The 20943-nt window shown below is 43.0% G+C and overlaps 1 protein-coding gene across 8 annotated transcripts in view; it reads left to right on the forward strand.

The window, feature by feature from the left end:
* The window catches only part of DAB1 (DAB adaptor protein 1), a 665352-nt gene that overhangs the window by 220926 nt on the left and 423483 nt on the right, over positions 1–20943 (forward strand). The window contains exon 2 of one of the 8 annotated variants that reach the window (XM_074961662.1): positions 14728–14807. The exons of the other annotated variants lie outside the window; for them this stretch is intronic. The gene's annotated coding sequence lies outside the window, so the exon portion shown is untranslated. The remainder of the gene's footprint in view (positions 1–14727; positions 14808–20943) is intronic. 8 annotated transcript variants of the gene reach the window in all.

Consider the following 20943-nt stretch of genomic DNA (forward strand, 5'->3'; position numbering starts at 1 on the left):
GCAATCAGTTGTGCTGTGACATCATCAGGGATACTGTTCCTGACAGCTTGTATTCCATCTGTGTGTGGGATGTTTGTGTAGAGAGCCTCTACATCCATGGTGGCTAGGATGGTGTTTTCTGGAATATCACCAATGCATTTTAGTTTTCTCAGGAAATCGGTGGTGTCACGGAGATAGCTGGGAGTGCTGGTGGCATAGGGCCTGAGTAGAGAGTCCACATATCCAGACAGTCCTTCATTGAGAGTGCCAATGCCTGAGATGATGGGGCGTCCAGGGTTTCCGGGTTTGTTAGTGTTTTCTTTTGTACTTTAAATTGTGCTTAAGCAGCTACCTAGCTGCTAATTATTTTGCACATTGCAAAGCTCCCAGTGATATGGGACTGAACCATTTAAGAAAACCAAATGGGGATTCTACGTTATTTATATTCTTTTTCTGGTTAGGATTATACTTGGCACAACATAAATAACGTGTGTGGAGTGAAATCTAATGTGATCATGTAACTGGGATAATTGAAGGAGTTTCTTTTAATATTTAATTCGTGAAACCTGAAGTCATTGGGGGGACTCCTCATTTACACAGGTGTAGTTTGGATCAGAATCTGGCTCTGGCACATGGATCCAAACCTGCGATTGGAAGAGGGGGGGTGCGGGAGGGAGGTAACCGAGGCGGGTGGGAAGATGAAGACAATCTAGACCAGGGCTCGGCAACCTGTGGCACACGTGCCAATTTTTAATGGCACGCTGCTGTCTGCTGGACCCGGGCAGACAGCAGCGTACCACTAAAAATCCGTCCCAGCCCAGCCCGCTCTTTTCCGCCCACCACGCTCTCCTTGCAGGGCAGGCAAGCTTCCCCCTCCCCCAGCCTCTTCCCCCAGCGTGCTAGGTTCCTGCCCCTCCTTCTCTCCCTCCCTGCGGCCAATCAGCTGACGGCCCTTGCTACGGAGGGGGAGAGATAAAAGCGGAGCTGCAGCGGGCTCTCTGCTCCGGGGACCTTGGGGAAAGGGGTGGAATCAGGGCATATCCCCTCCAGCCCCCTGCCGTGAGCTGCTCAGGGCAGGGGGCTGGGAGCACCCCCACGACCCCAGCCCACACCCCCCAGCCCTCTGCCCTCACCCCTGAACCCCCCACAACCCCCCAGCCCTGACTCCTGCACCCTCCTCACACACCTCCAGCCCCCCCACACCCCACGCCCTGACTCTTGCACCCCCCACATCCCCACTCCCACCCTGAGCACCAAACAGGAGCTCCTGCACACACACACACACCCACATTCCCACCTGCATCCATCGCACCAAATGGGAGCTGCCCAGGTAAGCGCTCCAAACCCAAACCTCCTGCCCCAACTTTGAGCCCCCTCCCTCATTCTAGCTCATGGCCAAACCCTGCACCCCAACCCCCAGCCAGCTCCTTCACCCCCAGCCCTGTTCTCAGCACACTCCCACCCTCATCTCAGTGCAGAGAGAGGAAGAGAATGGCTAGAACCAGGGAGAAGGCAGGTACCTACTCTATGTGGACAGGGCTGGGACTCCAGACTGGCAGCGGGCTGAGCGGGGCTGGCAGCCGGGACCCTGGCTGGCAGGAGCCGGCGGATGGAACCCCAGCCTGGCAGCGGGCTGAGCCGCTCAGCCCACTGCCGGCTGGAGTTCCAACCGCAGGCCCCGCTCAGCCTGCTGCCGGCCTAGGTGAACGAAACCGCAGGCCAGCAACAGGCTGAGCGGCCCGGCGACGTAAGATCAGCATTTTAATTTAATTTTAAATGAAGCTTCTTGAACATTTTGAAAACCTTGTTTACATGCGACAATAGTTGACTTATATAATATATAGACTTATAGAGAGAGACCTTCTAAAAAACGTTAAAATGTATTACTGGTATGCGAAACCTTAAATTAAAGTGAATAAATGAGGACTCGGCACACTACTTCTGAAAGGTTGCCCACCCCTGGTCTAGACAATGAAACATTGTAGCCTAAAGTTATTTAGTTGTTCTTCAATATTTTGAAGTGAATTTCTGCTCTGGGAAGTGACTTCATAAAAATGGTATTGTGGCACCAAGAGCTGAATATCAGCTAGACTCAGTTCACAAGTGACAGGGTGTTACCACACACTCCCAGCCCTAGAAACTCAATATGGGATCTGAAAAAGTGAGGCTAAGCTCTAAGAAAAGCTTCTGCATGATCCCCCATAATGCAAGCTCAGAAGGCCACACTCTGCTCTCAGTTGCACCTGTGCAACCTTTTTGCCTTCACTGAGGGAACACAGGCATAACCAAGGTCAGAATATGAAGACAATGGGCTTTCACAGGTGTGCGGACAAATGGAACTTAGGTAACAATTCTCTTGAAGATGCATGAGCCAGAAAAGAATCCAGTGGACTCTCTGAAATGTATAGCCTCTGCAGGGTGTGACAGTAGAAAAAAATTATTTCTGTGACTAAATTAAACAGTTCTGACTTTGAATACCAACAGGGAGCAGGCTGGCTGTGTAAGAAGGTGACGTTTTCAAAAGTATAGCTATGTTCTGAAAACCCAGTATCCTGTAAATCAAGCCCAGGTGCACCGTTCTGTTAATGTAAGTAAACTATGAAAGTATTTGCAGAGCCGTAAGAGAGTAAATCACCAAATGACAGCAAGTGTCTTTGACTAAGCAATGCCAATGTGCCTTGCATAGTCAAAAGTTCTGTTAGGTATAGTTTGTAAGAGCCAGATCACTGAAATAGCAGAGAATTGTTATTTTTGTCCCCAAGTGCGGGAGCTACAATTGTGGCTGGTACCTATTGGGGGCTGCACCGAGTCAGATGCTCCTTCCCAACTGTAATGTTGTAATGTAACGTAATGGGTAGGGGTCAGTTACGATCCAGCAGTTAGTGTTTAAGGTTGAGGATTGCAGCACCTATACACCCTGAAATCTCATGTTCACGTCTTGACAGGGATGACAGTTCTTTCATCTTTTACAGGTCAATAAATTGAGATCTCTCCAGCAGCCTCTGTGTGATTGGTTGGTTTTGATTTGGGTTGCGTTTGTTGGTTTGTTTGGACAGGAGTTTTCAATTTCCAAGTTCTTGTCTGTGATTTGTGTGTTTTAAACTGCTCTAGCACTTTTCCCTGCAGGAACGAGTTTACATTAATGTCCTTGGCCAAAATTTCTCCTCCGTATCACTGTTGTGCAGTATGCTGTGTATGCCAGTTTGTCTCACAGCTCAGATCCATCTTTACTCTTAACTGCCCCGTGCTGTTTTCTTTCAAAGTAGTTATCCAAAAGGAATTTGCATTAGCAGTCAGCTGTCCTGTCTCAGCTTTCCCAAAGAAACATTTGTAATGATCAGGTAGGGATTTTCCAATGGAGGTGTTGCAACACAGTCTCCTAACTACCTCTTCTCCTACAACACACAATGTATACACTGTTTCTATACCACCACTGATCTAGTGTGACCTTCCGCCTAATGCAGCCTACAGAGAATCTCACCTAGTAATTCCTGCATCAAACCAGGCTCCCGATTGAATGAAAAGTCCAATCTCAGTTTAAAGGCATGGAGAATCCAACCCTAGGTAAGTTGTTCTAATGGCTAATTATTCCTTTTTTCTGACAAATGCTCATATCCATGCAGAATGCTGCTGCAAAGGTCATTTTCCTAGCCTGTCATTTGATGTCATCCCTCCACTGGCTTGTCTTCCTTATTTCAAACATAAGCTTCTAGTCTTTACTTTTTAGGCCTTTCATGGCTTATCTCTTCTTCACTATTGACAGGCCCTTGATGCCGGCCTCCATCATCCACTGGTTAAATTTTCAGACAAGCTCATGCATGCTTTATCCCATGCTGCCCCCATGCTTGGAAGGTACTTTACATTAAAAAAAGCCACTTCGTAATAGTGTGTCCTTGCCTCAAGGGCACCGCCTCATGTTGGGAAGTAGCATTGCAGGGCTTCTTCCCCTCTTTGCACCTGCCTTTGCGCTCCACTCACCCCTCTGGCTGAGAAGCAGCTAGTTCAGATTGCTTTCAGAGTAACAATGTCCAAGTGTAGTCCAAAGACTCAACCTATCCTCTGGGCCCTTTGCTCAACCTGTTCCTGGGGTTCCACTACCTTTCACCAGCTCTAGTTGTCAATCTTCTCAGGTTGCCCATCCTAAGACCTCCTGAGACCTCCAGCCTCCAACAGTCTTTAGTGCTTTGTCCCTTCACGGGAGCTGGCCTGCCTCACTGTTACCTGTGGCTTCTTCCTTGACTGAACTCTCTCAACCTATTTCTAAGGCCCACATGTCTGAGTTATCATCTGATCCTTCATTAGTTCCCCCGTCTCTTGCTCACAGGTAACTCCCTAATCATCACCCAAGTGAAATGAACCAACTGGGCCTTTAACCCTTTCTCGCATGTTATGGGGAGCTTCACCCCATCACACACTTCATTGGTCTCCTTCAAGTCCTCCCTTAAAACTCTCCTTTGCAGTGACAATGGTTAGGTTGCTGGTGTGCTGACACCACTTCCTATCATGCTCACCAGTGTGGTCTCAGTTTTGTCCCTGTACTTGCTGTCAGTCTGTGTGTATTCATCCATTGTCTCTTTGGGTCACGGGCTGCCTTTTTTGGTCTCTTTGTACAGCACCGAGCACATGACTGGGTGTCCTAGGCAATTTTGAATCCTTTGATGAGTAGTTTGTCAACACACTTCAGCCTATCGGTTGTTACCAAACAGTTCACTTCACTATTTGCCTAATGCAGTCGGGAACAGAGGGCCTGATCCAGAGCCCACTGAAGTCAGTGGAATAATTCTCTTGATTTCAGTGGACTGTGGACCAGGCTGGTAAGTTAGGTGGTAGAATTCTTTTTCCCCCCCCTCCCTGATTGCATGACTGGAACTCTTTAAACAGGAGAGTGATGAATATTGCAATTAACAAATACTCTGGGGCTACATCTACACTATGCACCACTGATGGCCACCACATGTAGCTACACGCTGCAGTGAAAAGCAAGCTGCATTGGTACTGCAGCGTGTAGCGACATATGCCAATGAAAGACGCCTGCCAGTGGGGAAAGGCTTCAGCAGCCACGATGGGAGGGAAAAGTTCTGGAAGGGGGAGGCAGTGGGGAAACCCACATGCCGGAGCCTTTCCCCACTGCCTCCCACACTGCCAGAACCTTTGCCCGCTGCTACAGTCTTTTCCCTGTGGCAGAAAAAGGCTCCAGCACCCAGGAGGTAGCAGGACACTGCACTGCTAAAAGTAGCAGTGTAGACAGGGAGGCACGGGTTGGAGGAGTAAAGAGGCATGCAGGGGATGTGCTCACATACATACCTGCAGCCATGTCTTTACTCTGCTTGTCCAAGCCATGCCTACACTGCTATTTATACCAGCGCAAGGGGGGCTACATGCACATATACTTTATACACTGCCAAAAGAAGCACGCAGTGTAGACATAATGTTGATGACACATGAAGACAGGTGTTTATGAAGGGGGTAATTTCACCCTTTGCAGAAACCAAGCACAGGGCACCATATTAAGTCCCACCTAGCCCTATTTTGTGGATTGGAGTGGTGCACAGGGCTCGTGTTGGCCCAGCTAGGAGAAATGATATACACTTGCAAAGAATCTTTTGTGAGCAATTGCCTATTTGTGTGATAACGATTAACAAAGGGTGCAAATGTGGTGGAAGAGAACTAGTTTTCATTTTGCCCTGAAATCTGTTAATTTGTATCAATGTAATGGATATAAAGGCTGTTACGTTTTTAAGTGTCAAAAATAGCAAATTTATGGTTGTGTGACATTTACCTCCACATCCTCATTCCAAAATAGGGTTCGAAACTCATTTTAACATAGCTACTTTAATAAGTGTTTAAGATAAGAAAACATATTCCTCCATGTCAGCTGTCCTGAAGAAATATACCGTGTTCCAGGAGGGCAGCCAATGAGTCTGTTGTATCTCTGCCGACTGCTGCCCGTATTATCTAAATCATAGAATCATAGGACTGGAAGGGACCTTGAGAGATCATCTAGTCTAGTCCCCTGCACTCATGGCAGGAGTAAGTATTATCCAAGTATAATCCATACTGACCTACAATAAGAAACTGGAAAGCTTTATTTTCCTCCTAGTTGAGCCTCTGCCCACTCTCCCAACCTGCTTTCTCTCTTCAAGAATACAGTAACATTGGCTCCAAGTAAACACTGTTTTTAAAATCCGGAGCATGCTCTCCTATTGTAAGTGAAGTCAACTGCTGAGTTTAATTCAGGATGTGTCTGTATGGCCTGTCTGGATAGGATCTATACATTAAGGCCTTTCTTCTCTGTTCATTCAATGCCACTTTCATAACCTCCAGCCCTGCTGAAAGTCTGACAGTTTTGAAGGTTGTCCTGGTGACCTGAAGAATCTCCCCAAAGCGTGAGGTTAGGCACTGGGCAGGTAGGCTTATTCCTAATGGCATAACAGTTTTCTAGTAACCCTCTACTCTTTGTTTCTTCTACTGCATTTCTCAGCTGTATCATGCATCTTACAGAATGAATTCTTGCTGCAAGGAGTCAATGGAGTTCTTTTTCTGGGTACATTCATTCCCACTTCGTACTGAAACGTAAACCATTGCTAGATACAGGGATTTATTATGACTAAATGGGGCTAGGATCCAATCTAGGTGAAAGGTCCCTCCCACAATGAATCAAAGGTTTGAGACTCAGGTGCATATGCTTCCTTTAGAGAAACACAGCCTCATCGCTGCAGGAACATACACAACAGGCAGCCAGCAAAGGAGAATCTACACTCCTAACCTAAGAGAGATACTTAATATTTGAAACAAGCTGTTGCTTCCCAACAAATATGAAATACTGGCCACAGTACTGTGATGAAGTCTCATAATCTGAGCCCTATGGGCCTGTCCTATCATGGTTCACTATCTTGACCTTGCCTTTCGTCACTGCTCTGGTGTGGTGATAGCCACGTAGCGAGCCAGTTGGGCTGTAGGGAGCAGCAGGCATGCACAAGCTCCTGATCGTTCTGTGATTGACACTCTGAGATCAGGCATGGACTGGCTGCTGCCTGATGCGCACCCTCTTCCCTCAGGTCACTAGGGTCTAAATATAGGGATAGGCACCAAACATTACCTCAAGTTCTCCTCTTCTAGCAAGAGTGGCCAATAGAAGCGAGTGGGAGGCTTCACTGAGTTGGGCAGAGAGAAGATGAATGGGGAAGTGGGGTAATTTTAGGGATTTTTTCCCTCCATGCTCCGTCTCCATCCCAGTACGGCTCTTGTTGACCATTTGAAAACAGCCATCTGCAGAGTCCGCTAAGGGAAGCAGCTGTGTAGTGATGCTCCTGGCCCACTGTGCTCCCGAGTGCACCCGGGTGTGCGACCAGTATCAGTGCTGGAATGTTGCTTTCACTGAGGATGGGCTCTCCAGTCTCCCTGGCGCAACACAGCTCTCACAAGTGACTGGGCCCCTCGTGCAAACCACATGAGTCCAATGTCCCCCTGCCAGACGGGGGTCCAGGTTTGTGAATCTATGCCTGGCAAGGTGACATTTGGCAATGAGTAACTTGAATTTTTCTATATCTCTGTCCTAGTAGAGATGTGCAGATACTGAGACCAGCTCTGCCCACTTGTAACTGTGGATAGTTGCAATTATTTACCATTACTGGATCAGCTGGTATTTAAATAATCTTTTTATATTCCTTGCAAGGTTTAAATATGATTAAAAGTAGACCGATTGAAAAGCAAGTCTGGTTTATCTCTGGTTGACCCAGCAAACCACATCTTTTTAATTTCATGCATCACTGGGATGATACGTCATGCTTTTTGCAGTGCGACAGCTTGCTACATTGCATAACTCAACATGCTGATGCCATCGGGCATGCAAAATTAGTCAAACCCAGGAAATTCAAAACAACAAGCAGCTTCCCCAGAAACACACATTGTTCAACAAACATCGCCCTCCCCCCTCCCCTTTACAATCCTATTAAAACTCAGCACTTTTTAAAGATACAGCTGGGTCACAGTTCTGTCGTGTGAATCATTTTGTGGCTTTTTGACACAGCCCTGCACTGTGGGGGGAAATAGTGTGGAGCTGCACTTCCCCACAGAGGTACAGCACCTGTTGGGGCTTTCTGCTTGCACTGGGGAGGGGTATAACTTTACTACGCCTCCTAAAGGGATTCGACCTGCTCCCCCTCTGGTGTTGCCAATTCTGACTGGGATACAAGGAGGGAGGAGCCATGGTTCCACTTACTCCCCACTCCTATCATCCCAGTTGCTCTTAGTGAGGGGGAGGGAGGAATCTCAGGGCAGGTCTACACTGAACTTCCATCAGTATAGTTACTTCTCTCAGGGGTGTGAAATATCCATACCCCTGAGAGATGTAGCTATGCCAACCTAACCCCCAGGCTAGACATGGCTGAGTGGCAGAAGAATTCTTCCGTTGACCTAGCTACCACCTCTGGGGGAGGTGGATTAACTACAGAGATGGGAGACCCGCTCCTGTCCCTGTAGAGAGTATCTACGCTGAAGCAGTACCGCAGTGCCACTGTAGCATTAAGTGTAGATGTAGCTTTAGGAACAGCTGCCACACTCCACTGGCACAAGGGCTGCAGTTCTGATATGGGCCTTTATATAGGCCTTACCAAGCAGCGAGGCTTTTTATATCTTCCCTTCCCGCACCATTCAGCCATATAAGGGCCAGCCACAATCTGGCCTTTGTGGTCAGTGTTTTTACTGAGACATGCACAAGTGCAGCTCCCTGAAGCGCTTTTGGCCTTTTGTGGAACTGTAGTAAGGCCAGCTGGGTTATCTGCAGTAAACGTAGGTCGTCTGGGTTTCCTTCTCATCCCCAGTTCAGGGAACTCAAGTATCCTTCAGACAATTCAGTGTTCCTTTCCTTAGTACCATCTCCATTTAAAAACCTGAACTGATCTACCAACACAAACTTGTGGTTTGGGTTGTGCTCTGGATGCAGGGTAAAGCTAAGCTGCCAAGAATAAAGGATTGACAGAGGGATTACATATTTTCTGTGTCAAAGGTTATAGTGTGCCGTTGGGTAGGACTCACATTATACCCTTCATTTCTGGCAAAACTTCCTCTTAATATCTGACCTCTTTCATTCACTCCTTGCATGTTCTTGATATGAATTCCATAATATGAATTCTGGCATGAGGAGTTGCACACGTAGCTGCTGGAATGAAAAGCACTAAGCATTCCCTCTTTGTGACCATGCTTAGAAATATGGAAGGTGGGAAGGATTCTATGTAAGCCTACCAGCTTTATGTATCATGGCACTCTGTACCGTAGTATCTAAGTAACTCTGGAAAGAGGTCCAGCAATGCTTGCCCCAGCCCTGTTCTCAGTCATAGGAAACCTGTTATGAGGGATACAATATCAAAAAATATAATCTGATCACAAAAAATAACCCCATCTCATGCTCCAGGGATCTTCTTCCAATGTGGTGTTGGGATTATTTAAATTGGAGAAGAGCTTTGTGACATTTTTCAGTCTTCAAATAAAAGCAGCAAGCACAGGTTTGTGGACACTGGATGATTAGATTCGGAGGGATAGCCGATGCTGCTTTAATGGGAAAGGTAGCTCTTTGGAGCAGGTGCCATCCCTGACGATCTGTTTGTACAGCACCTTGCACAATGGCACTCAACCTGGTTGTGTCCTTGAGGTGCCACCACAATATAAACGTTAAGTAAGAGAAGATGATAAATAATGTCACTAAATTCATTTCCAGCATTCCCACCCCACACGGTAATCCCAGCACCAAGCAGTTGGGATCCTACCAATTAACAAGAATTACTATAAATCTCACCAGTGGTTTTGACAGGACCCTGCCAGCATGGAATTTTTAGACATTGGTTTGCTTTTTCTCAAGTGCACTGTGCCCTCTGGCATAATATACATATACACTGCATCACTAAATGCTGAAACTTCACATCTTAATTCTATGTGAGTGGTTTTCTCCTGGGGCTTTGATGCATCTGTGGAAAGGAAGCCTGATAACACAGAACCTCCTCAGCGCTGCTAAGTTGGAAAAATTTGATGATGCATTTAAAAATATTGTCACTAATGTCTTTTTTGTTTTTGTTTTCCGCAATCAAACTTGAAGTACATCCACTTTGAGGTTCAGTGAGGAAAAGCCTATCTATTTGAAGTTGTGGGTAATATTTGAATGAAGAAAAGCTAGACTGTAGGCTCTGGGGTAATTTACTCCACTTGTATTTCCTTTCCTTTTTATCTGGAATGCACATAAGCCATACAGCAATATTATCATCACTTTGCACTTTCCTTAGGATGTATCTTAATATTCTATAATCCTCTTTTCTACAGAATGGGGACTAAAGTAAGATGGAATTATATTTTAATATTTTAATGTAATTCCTTGTGAAACAAAAGGGGAGTGTGTTCAGTAGCTGCCTAGATGTATGGCAAATGGGAGCTAAGCAAGCCGTGTAACATGACCAGTTTCTATGGCAACAAAAATGTCAGCTATCCTTTTGGCTGATTCTATTAATCTGCAGTAGAAGCAGTGATACTGACACATTTGGAATTGATTTAAACAAGAAGGTGAAAAGATAACCCCACTGTAGTTTAAAAACAAGGGGAAAGTTAAACCACTAACATAATGCTATCTGACATGTATATGTGCAACAGACAAGTGAGACATTTCCATACCAGTCATTCTGAATTTTATCTGAAAAGTGATTAAGCTATTTACCGGAAGGAGTTATCCTGAATTGTTTAGACGTACATTCTGACCAAACTCCAGATTAGCCTGTAGGATTCAAAACTTGCAGGTCTCTCTCGCAAAATTCATTTGATGCTCACAAAAGATCCACTCCTTAATCATGCAAATGTCATTGAACCAATAGCTACCTAGCATAAAATCCAGGCTACTATGTGAAATAAAACTGTACATGGGACATTTTAACACAGTTCTCTAATTCTCTTTCATAGAAGATGACCCATTTCTTGTTTTCATATGTGGGGCAAGATTAAAATTGCTCATCTGAAGAATGCCAGGTGAGCACTTGTTAAAATTCAGGGCCTAGCTAATGAAAGATGGCGTCACATTAAACAGCAGCTACAAGCATACAAGGCAGATTCCCAATTCTATCTATGTGGGTCAGATATTTTCCTAGGGATACTCAATGATTGTGTTATGCTATTTTCCCCAGTGGTGCTTTTTCCTTTATCCTCTGATTCTTTAAATAGAGAAATATTTTCCTACTTTTCAATGTACCATGACAATACACACAGCAAACTGCTGTTGGAGCACAAAATAAATATGGATGCAGATACTTGTCATTATGATAAAACAACATCTTTTCATCTTTATCTTTGAACTACAGGCTTCTCGGGAAGATGAGTTTCTTGTTATGGAAAATGAATTTGCAGTACTAGAAAGATATCTCTCAACTTAGTCTTGAGTTTTTCTTGTTTGCCAGAGGCATGTCGGAAAATTAGCTGCTTTCTCAATTCTTTTGCTAGTTTTATTAAAATTCATTGCACAAAAGAGAAAATATATAAAACATGTTTGGTGTGTGACTAAAATATACAAAAGCCAGTAATGCATAGCCAAAGCTGTTACGGCATTAACTGATGGCTGTCCTAGTATTAATAAAAGAAATGGACACAAATCAGACGTCAAGAATTATAACATTCAAAAACCAGTCGGAGAACACTTCAATCTCTCTGGTCACTCGATTACAGACCTAAAAGTTGCAATTCTTCAACCAAAAAACTTCAAAAACAGACTCCAACGAGAAACTGCTGAATTGGAATTAATTTGCAAACTGGACACAATTAACTTAGGCTTGAATAAAGACTGGGAGTGGATGGGTCATTAAACAAAGTAAAACTATTCCCCCATGTTTATTCCCCCCCCACACACACACACACACTGTTCCTCAGACGTTCTTGTGAACTGCTGGAAATGGCCCACCTTGATTATCACTACAAAAGGTTTCTCCTCTACCCCCCTCCCCCCCACCCTCCCCCGCTCCCCTGCTGGTAATAGCTCACCTTACCTGATCACTCTCCTTACAATGTGCATGGTAACACCCATTGTTTCATGTTCTCTGTGTATATAAATCTCCCCACTGCATTTTCCACTGAATGCATCCAATGAAGTGAGCTGTAGCTCATGAAGATTATGCTCAAATAAATTTGTTAGTCTCTAAGGTGCCACAAGTACTCCTTTTCTTTTTGCGGATACAGACTAACACGACTGCTACTCTGAAACCGGTCATGAAGAGTTTAAGTTCTCTACATTTTTGTCAATGTCTGATTTGACATTTCAGATTGGGTGGAACATTCCTGATATTTTTTCTTGTTAAATGAAATTTGCCAATTTCCAAAATTCCACAAAATTACAGCAATCGGTGGGAAATTTTACTTGACTGAAATGGAGTGCAAATTTTTTTAGAGTTTGGAAAAGGTTTTTACAATGTTGGCAACTATGAAGACTGGCAAGCACGAGACCTGTCTTCTCACCCTTGTTTGATATTGTTCTACTGTTTGATCTTGGGTGTTAACTGTGTCTGTGCCATAGTTTTTCTGTCTGTAAAATGGGTAGAACTATATTTACATACTTCAGAGGAACCTTTTGAGGCCTGCCCAAATGATAGTTGTAGAGTGCACTGTAAATGGTAAAGTTTATCTTGAGAACCAGTTCGTGGGAATGGGCAGAAATAATAATTGGAGGTCTGGGGCTCCCAGCCTTGTGGTCAGTCCTGTACAGCAAGAAGCCTCAAGAGGAAAAGGCAGTGACCATCCTCTCCTCTGCTCCTCCTCAAAAATTCACACACAGTTTTTGTGTAATGAGTTTTTCTCTCTCATTACAGATCTATGAAAATTGGCATTTTAATATCTATCTTTGGTACCTATATGGCTCTCTTATCGTAGTATCTGAGCAAGAGACAATCTTGAATGTATTATCCTCACATAACACCTGTGAAGTAGGAAATTATTCACTCCCATTTTACAGATGAGTAACTGAGGCTCAGTGACCCAAGCCCACACAGGAAGCCATTGGGGTTCGGTTCCCTGTCCACCAGTCTCCCAAGTCCCAGACAAGCACCCTAACCACTGAACAATTCTTCTTCTGATTGCTCAAAGCCTTCATCCTTCCATGAGTTGTGAATTGACCCAAAAAATGGCTTGGCTAAAAATGTGTGCAAATTTTCATGAAACACTTTTCCAATTACTAACGATAATCTGTCAAAAGTAACCATAAAGTGAACAATGTATATTTGTAGTGATATTATCTGAGGTAAAACAGTGATGTTTTTGGCAGAAGCTATAATGTGGGTGTATAGTTAATGTAACCCCACTTCATTACCAATGCTAGCATTTAGCATCAGATTAGGTGTGAAGCCTTACCCCTCTTTTAGCACCAACCCTCTAAATTTGTCTCCTATATCACTAGTGTAGGCAGCTTTTCTTCCCCAATTTGACTATATAGTAGTAGACATACGCCTTGCATCCCGGGGTGACACATAAAGAAGATGCTATGTAACATGAAAGTATCGTTGTATCAGAAAGCTTGAAATAACATTTCCAGTCTCCTGTTAGAGGAAAAAATCTAGTAAAGGCTTATATTTTTAAATATATATAAATAACATTTATAAAATCTCCTCCTGGCTTTGTTTAGAAGCAAATAAATGTCTGTCTTCAGAGACTTAATTACCATCTTTCAGAGCTTGTACTAATGAAATAACAGATAAAATTAATGTAACAAGCACTGGGTATGACTGCTTGTTACAGTCTGTGTAACTAAATCTCTGTGAACAAGACCATGCTCTCTCTCACACTATCAAGCATAACCACTTGAAAGTGGGTTTGACTTAAAACCTATTGTTACAACAACAAAATTAGACTTGATATTTCAAAAACAAGAAAACTTCCTAATACATCTGTCTATGGGACTGCAAATCTCTTATTGATCAGAAACTGACATACAGTATACAGTGAACATCAGTAATGATCAATGATCTTAGTCACACTATCTAGAAAGAGAAGCAAGAGATGATTCTGAGAGGAATGCAGACTTGTCTGTCTGGGAGGGAGACATTTTGAAGTGGGAAGCTTACAAAAAGAAGACTGACCTTTTGATAAATCACAGACATTAACTTTTGATTAAGCACTGTATTTAATTTCACTGATCATCTAACCCAAGGGTGGGATCTAGCTAGTGGACTTTGAAGTCAAGTGCCCTGCTGGTCCTATCAAGATCAAAATACATTTTTCAATCATAGAAATTAGAGATTTGAAATACTTTTTTATACTCCCTCAGCCTGGGGCTGGTGCAGATATATGTTCTATTGCTCTAAATTTCTTCATTCTGATTTACAAAGTTTTAGTTGGGATATTCCTAGAACTCTGATCAAAATTAAGATCCTGCTTTATTGTTTCATAAGCCAAATTCAAACCTAGCACAAATGAGTGACTCCACTGAGGTCAACAGTATGTATATCAGACCTGAGTCTGGCCTATTTTAATATTAAGTTGTACCAGGATCACATTTGTTTATCTTTTCTCCCCTTTTTTTCAAAGTTGCACACAATTTTACAGATTGATATTTTAGATATCAACATGTCTTGACTGGATATTTAGGATCCGCATGTTTTCTATCAATAATTTAGCAGTGGGCTGTCAGATATATAGCCAACAGGCCAGATATTGCCAGAGGAATAATTTAATGCAGCATGCCAAACTACTAGAAAATCAACTTTTTTTTTTTTTTTTTTTTTTTTTTTTTGGCAGGCTCAATCTGTATGCCTGAGGCAGCACCTCCTGTCAGTCAGAGAGAGACAGTGCTGAGCTTCAAGCATTGAGTCAGAACAGTGAGTGACACTGGGTGCGTTGGGAGGGAGAAGAGGAGCTGTAAGAAAATGACTAAAATGGTATATTCAAATGTGGTATGGGAGAGGGATGTTCACATCTAAGCAGATTAGTAACCTTTATTCCACCCTCCCCCCAAGATGAAAAAAGAAACCTAAGTGACCTTTTGAGTCTTACAAATGAAGATCAGTCAGTATGAGTGATCCCTGCTCAAAATAAGTTGGTCAAAATAATGACCTGCCTCTAATAAACTGTGGCTAGATTGTATGTTTTACCCCTGCCCTCCGTAGGATATGTGCAGAACCACTTGATTGTGTGCTATCTACTGCTAATGACTAATGGTTATTCTCCTTTTGCTCAAGTGGTGGGGCCTGTGCTTTTGAAAGAGGAGGATCTGTGTTCTTTCCATTGCTGACAGAAAGGTCTGAGTAGCCATGGGAGTCGCACTTAGCCAAGTCAGTTTCACAGAATTCCTTGTCTTATTGCATTTTATATCTGTACCGGGAACCACCAGGACCAAATTCTGCAGTCCTTACCTGAGCAAAATCAGTATTGCTTTTGTGTATGTACCATTATATACCATTTTCTGCACTGATAAGGGGTGTGTTGGGAACAGTGAAAAGTTTGCTCAGGATCATGGCTACATTTGCAGAGTCATAGTGATTTTAAGAAATAACCTAAAATTAGGGTTCTAGATTCAAATTTAGGCACCTAAATCAGTTGTGAGATTTCAAAAGGGCCGAGCATCCTACATCTCTTACTGAGGCTAATGGAAGTCACAGAGCTGAAGGCCAGAATGGCTCACCAGATCCTCTAGTCTGACCTCCTGTATATCACAGGCCACCAACACTACCCAGCACCCTCACACTAAACCCAACAACCAAAATTAATGTTCCCCCCGCCCCCGATGTATTTATAGGGAACAATCAATCCCTTCTCAGCCTTCGTTTTGCTAAGCTAAACTAGCCAAACTCCTTCAGTCGCCTCTCATAAAGATTAAGCCCTCCAGTCCCATGATCATCCTACTAGCTCTTCTTTGCACCTGTTCAAGTTTGAATTTATCTTTCTTGCATGTGGGTGACCAGAACTGTAGACAGCATTCCAAATGAGGTCTTACCAGTGCCTTGTGCAATAGCATTATTATTATTATTTCTCCTTCTCTTTTGGAATAGGGTGACCAGATGTCCTGATTTTATAGGATCAGTCCTGATATTTAGGGCTTGGTCTTATATAGGTGCCTATTACCTCCCCACCCCCATCCCAATTTTTCACACTTGATATCTGGTCAGCCTACTTTTGGAAATGCCTTGCCTGATACATCCTAGGATCATGTATGTCTTTTGCACAGCCACATCACACTGGTAGCTCATAGTCATCCTGTGATTGATCCACACACCTGGGTCTCTCTCCTCCTATGTCACTTCCAACTGATGAACCCCCCAGCTTGCAGCAGAAATTCTTATTAGAGGCTAGGTGCACAATCATCTTGCACTTTGTACTATGGAATTTCATCTATTTCTGTCACTCCAGTTTTCAGGTCATCCAGATCGTCCTGTATAATATTCTGATCTTCCTCTGTATTTACAATCCTCCCAACTTTGAATCATCAGCAAATTTCATTAGCACACTCCTACTCTTTTTGCCGAGGTCATTAATACAAATATTGCATAAGATTGGTCTCAAGACCGATTCTTGAGGAATTCCATTAGTAACCTCTCTCCAGTTCAATAGTTCACCTTTCAGCAGAGTCTGTTGCCTTCTTTCCTTTAGCTAGTTCCTTATCCATCTAACAGTTCTTGTACTAATCCCCGTCTTCTCTTATTTAACTAATTTCCCATGAGGTACCGTATCAAATACTTTACTGAAGTCCAGGTATATTAGATCTACTGCATTTTGCCTATCTCAAAGAAGGAAATCATATTAGTCTGGCATGATCTACCTTTGGTAGATCCATGTTGCATTACATATCCTTTAACGTTTACTTCCATTAATTTAATTTATTCTTTCTTTTGCAATTTGTTCTAAAACTTTGTATGCTCCTGGGGTCAGACTAAGAGGTCCGTAATTGCCTGGACCACTTTCCCCCTGGCCCCTTCCTTAGATATAGGTACATTAGCTATTTCCCAGTCCAATGGTAGTAACCCTAAATAGATTGTCAGTTTGGTAGCAAGGATTTTGAATAAAGCTATTTCACATGCCAGTTCTTTCAGTAATCTGGGATGGAAATTATCCGGTCTCCACAGTTTGAGCTCATTAAGCTCTTTTAAGTTTTTTCTTCCACCTGAGATGTGGTAATTTTCCATTACTATACACTCATTTCCATCACCCATCCTACTTCATGCCCATGTTCCATATTATCATCTGTACTGAACACTGAGACAAAGTATTAATTTAGTAATCTCATTTATCCTTATTCTTTTTATATCGATAACTAAAAAAATTATTATTATTTTAATTTTCCTGGCAAGAGTTAATTCAACTTGACTTTTAGCAATTCTCACTTTATTCCTAAAATGTTCTAACCTCCAAGTTGTAGCTTTCTTTGCTGATCAACATCTTTTTTCATTCCCTAGAGACTCTCTGCTTACTCTTAATAACCTTTTTGAGGTGGTTATTCATCCAGCTGGGTTTGGAGGCTTTCCCTGCAAGTGTTTTCCCCTTGTTTGGGGTGCAAATTTCAGATATTTTTTGTATAGTTGATTTGAAGAAATTCCAGGCCTCCTCCACATTTAAGTCCTTGAGCTCTTCAGTTGACTTATATGAAGTCCCTTAATTTTCCACTGTTTGCCCTCTTTGAAATGAAGACTCAAGTGGAGTCTATCATTCAAGAAAAATCTTCCTCCCGTGAATGCCCCCCAAATGATTGATCATCCCCAAACTTTCCTCATACCTCCAATCCTGGAACCATCTGTTGATCTTCATTATCTTGTCACACTTTTGCCCTCCTTCTGGGGACCAGAAGTATTCCACTGAAGATCACCTGAGCTTCCACTTCTTTTAAGTGTCTTACCCAGCCGAGTGTAATCATCCTTGATCCATGCCAGTGGGAATCGAGCAGTGTCATTCACCCAGACATGCAGCAGAGTCACTGAGTGGATTTTTCAGAGTGGATTTTTCCCCCTCCCATTAAGATCCTTTTTGAGCCTCACATCCATGTCTCATCTTGTTGTTCCTGGCAGAGAGCACATTCTTCTGTTCTCTGGATCTGGTGACAGGCCTGTCGGTTCTACTAAGTATAGAGTCTTCAATTGCACAGGCCTGTCTCTTCCTGATTTTGGTTTCTGACATTTTTGTTTTCTCTCTGTCCCCTGTACATAGTACTCATTTTCCCTTAGACTCTGGTCCCTGGCTGTCTCCTCTATCTCTTCTGCAGAGACTAGCTTCCCTTCTTTTCTTCCTTGCCATCCCATCTTCTCCCTGTTTTTCCTCCTCATTCCCCAGTGCATCAAACCTGTTACTCAACTTGATTTTCTCCACCATTAGCTGGTCTCTTCCTCTGCCTTGTCCTAGTGGTCATGTTCTTCCATGGATCACCCTTCTCTTGTAGCAGTCCACCCTCTAGGTTCTTTTGTTCAACATGTCTCCGTAAATCTTAAATTGTCTGTATCACATCTTCTCTCCTTTCCTGCATTATACCTTCAAATCCCGGTCCTAATTACATCATCATCTCTAGATCCATCTCTGATCCTTGGATTTTCTCTGCCATGAGCTCTCTCAGGTACCATTTTGTGCATAAGTAGATTCCCTCAGATACTTATTCAAAGATGATGTACATCCCGCAGCTTCTGTATCAAACCATCTTCTTTGTCTCCTCTTCTCCTAAGGTCATTTCTAGTGGTGCCTCAGTAGCCCTTATTGTCTTCACTTCCTAGAATCTATTCTTGTGGGGGAGGGAGTAGGGGAGAAGACAAACTTCCACAGAAATTTGACTGTTTAGATACTGGCTGTTCGTTAGCAGGGGTCTAAGCTCTCTTGAAAATCAGGCCACTTACTTTGGTGCCTGAAGTGCCTTTGAAAATACCAACCCATGAAAATATCTCTTTGCAGATGAATATTCAAGAAGGGGGGAAATGTGTAGGTGCTAACACATGTCCACAGAGTTGTTCTAGCTGAATCAGGCAACAGTTTTATATTCAGCATTTCATAATTTTTAACTCCTCTCACCCACACCCACCCCACATATCCTAGCTGTGGAATCCTGAATCGTCCTTAACTTCAGTGTCTAATTCTTTGTCTTCCTTGAGTATCAGAGGTTTCCAGAGAACATGTAGGGAGCCTTTTGATGTGTTGACTGTGGAGTAGCTTCTCTGTCTGACTGGCAGTGAGCCACATGTAATTGAATATTAATAAAGAAAATGTTTTAATTAAACAAAGAAGACCTTGTTCTGACCCGTATGTTTCTTGATGTTTAAAATATGTCCACAGTTTAGCCTGTTAGGACCATGATGCTGCCTGGCAATACGTGGGGTAGAAAGAGGAATTTATTGCATCCTTTTGCTCTAGTAACTGCCTATCGGAATGTATTATTGATTGTTGTACAACTAAGGAATATGCTTGGTTTTTTAAAATATCTGACTCGCTGATTTAAGAAAAAAGTACTGCCCAGGATCTCCTCTGCTTCATAGCTCTCCATATCCTTAACCCGCGGAGAAAAGGCAGCAGACCCAATATGCTAAAATGCGTCCACAGGGTCCAATTTGACAACATATATAGCATTGAATTTGCCCCATGGAAGCACAGAAAAGCAGATTTTCCAAAGCTTTCCTAGAGGGCTAGCTGTATTTTAATTGAATCGGGTACTATGTAGTATAATCTTGGGGAAATGCCGGGTCAGCATTAATGACAAATGACAGATGCACTTCAGAATCTACATTTATGCAGGTGGGAATTATATCCTCTAAAAATAACTTTTCATTTGGCATACAGAAAAAAAGGACCACTTCTGTTGATACTACTTCAAGAAAAAAATATTCATATGTATGCTTTAGTGTGTGTGTATCTGAAATATACACACTATATCTATGTATTGTGTGAATGGATATATAAAATACACACACTGTACATATATGAAATATTTACGAACGAAATCTCCCTAATATGCACAAATATTAAACTGTAAAATCAATTTTGGACTGAAAAAACAAATTGTTTCATAAAGAATCTTGAATGCTTTAAACTTCTAGCATCGATTTTTAGGGAAGTGTGCTTGCAACTGTTGGCATGATGTGTGTCCATAATTATGTACACAGTCACTCTAAGTACCATGCCCTGAAATGAGGACTTAGCTATTGGACTGCCCTTTGCCCTGTGTGGTTGTCTTTTTTTTCCCCCTTAAAGCACAGAAAGTTGCTTTGACTTAACATTGACCAAGTAATTTTAATAGAATATATGGGGTGATGAGTCTTCCCTGCACTAGAGCCTGTTTTAAGCCACATGCAGTGATGAGTCATTCCTGTGCTAAGCTCCAGACAATTCAAGAACCAGGAGCTGGTCTGGTGACTCTCAGGGCAGGTCCTTGCGGAGAGAAACAGCCGCTTATTCTGACCAACATCATTCATGGCGTGGAACTCTCCTCTGCCTGATAACGGTGACAGGTTCCGCAGGGCGTAGCCTGCTCCAGCCCAGCTCCCAACCCTGCTCTTGCTTTGTTTCAAACCTGCTCTCGACTCCTGACTTTGGCTCCAACCTTTGGCTCCAGTTCCTGGACTGGCTGCCACTGCACTGATCGGTAGGCCTGGCTGCTGCTGTGCCAACCACTAAGCCTGACCCTCCATATCGTGGTCTCTGAGAGTATAAGGAAAAAGAGTTATTCCTAACAGTCATCTGTTTCTTTCATTGTGGAGCTTCTGCTTAGAACCTTCCTTAGCCCCTTCTGTGCTTGGCTGCTTGGTGTCGTTTTAAATATATGGTGCAAATATCCACACTCATTTGCACGGGCCATTGCTACCTTTGCCAACATGTGGCATGTGCAAATGCTAATTAGTTGTGAAAATGCTCTTATACTTTAAAAACAATAAAAAATTATCTGACTCTCTATTGGACAGTTCCTGCTCCCATGAAAATCAATGAGACCTTTATATTGAGCAGCAGCAGCTCATTGATTAGGATTGTGTGTGTGTTTGTACATCTTACATGCAG

Source organism: Natator depressus, chromosome 8 (assembly GCF_965152275.1).
Source record: "Natator depressus isolate rNatDep1 chromosome 8, rNatDep2.hap1, whole genome shotgun sequence".
NCBI classification, from domain to species: Eukaryota; Metazoa; Chordata; order Testudines; family Cheloniidae; genus Natator; species Natator depressus.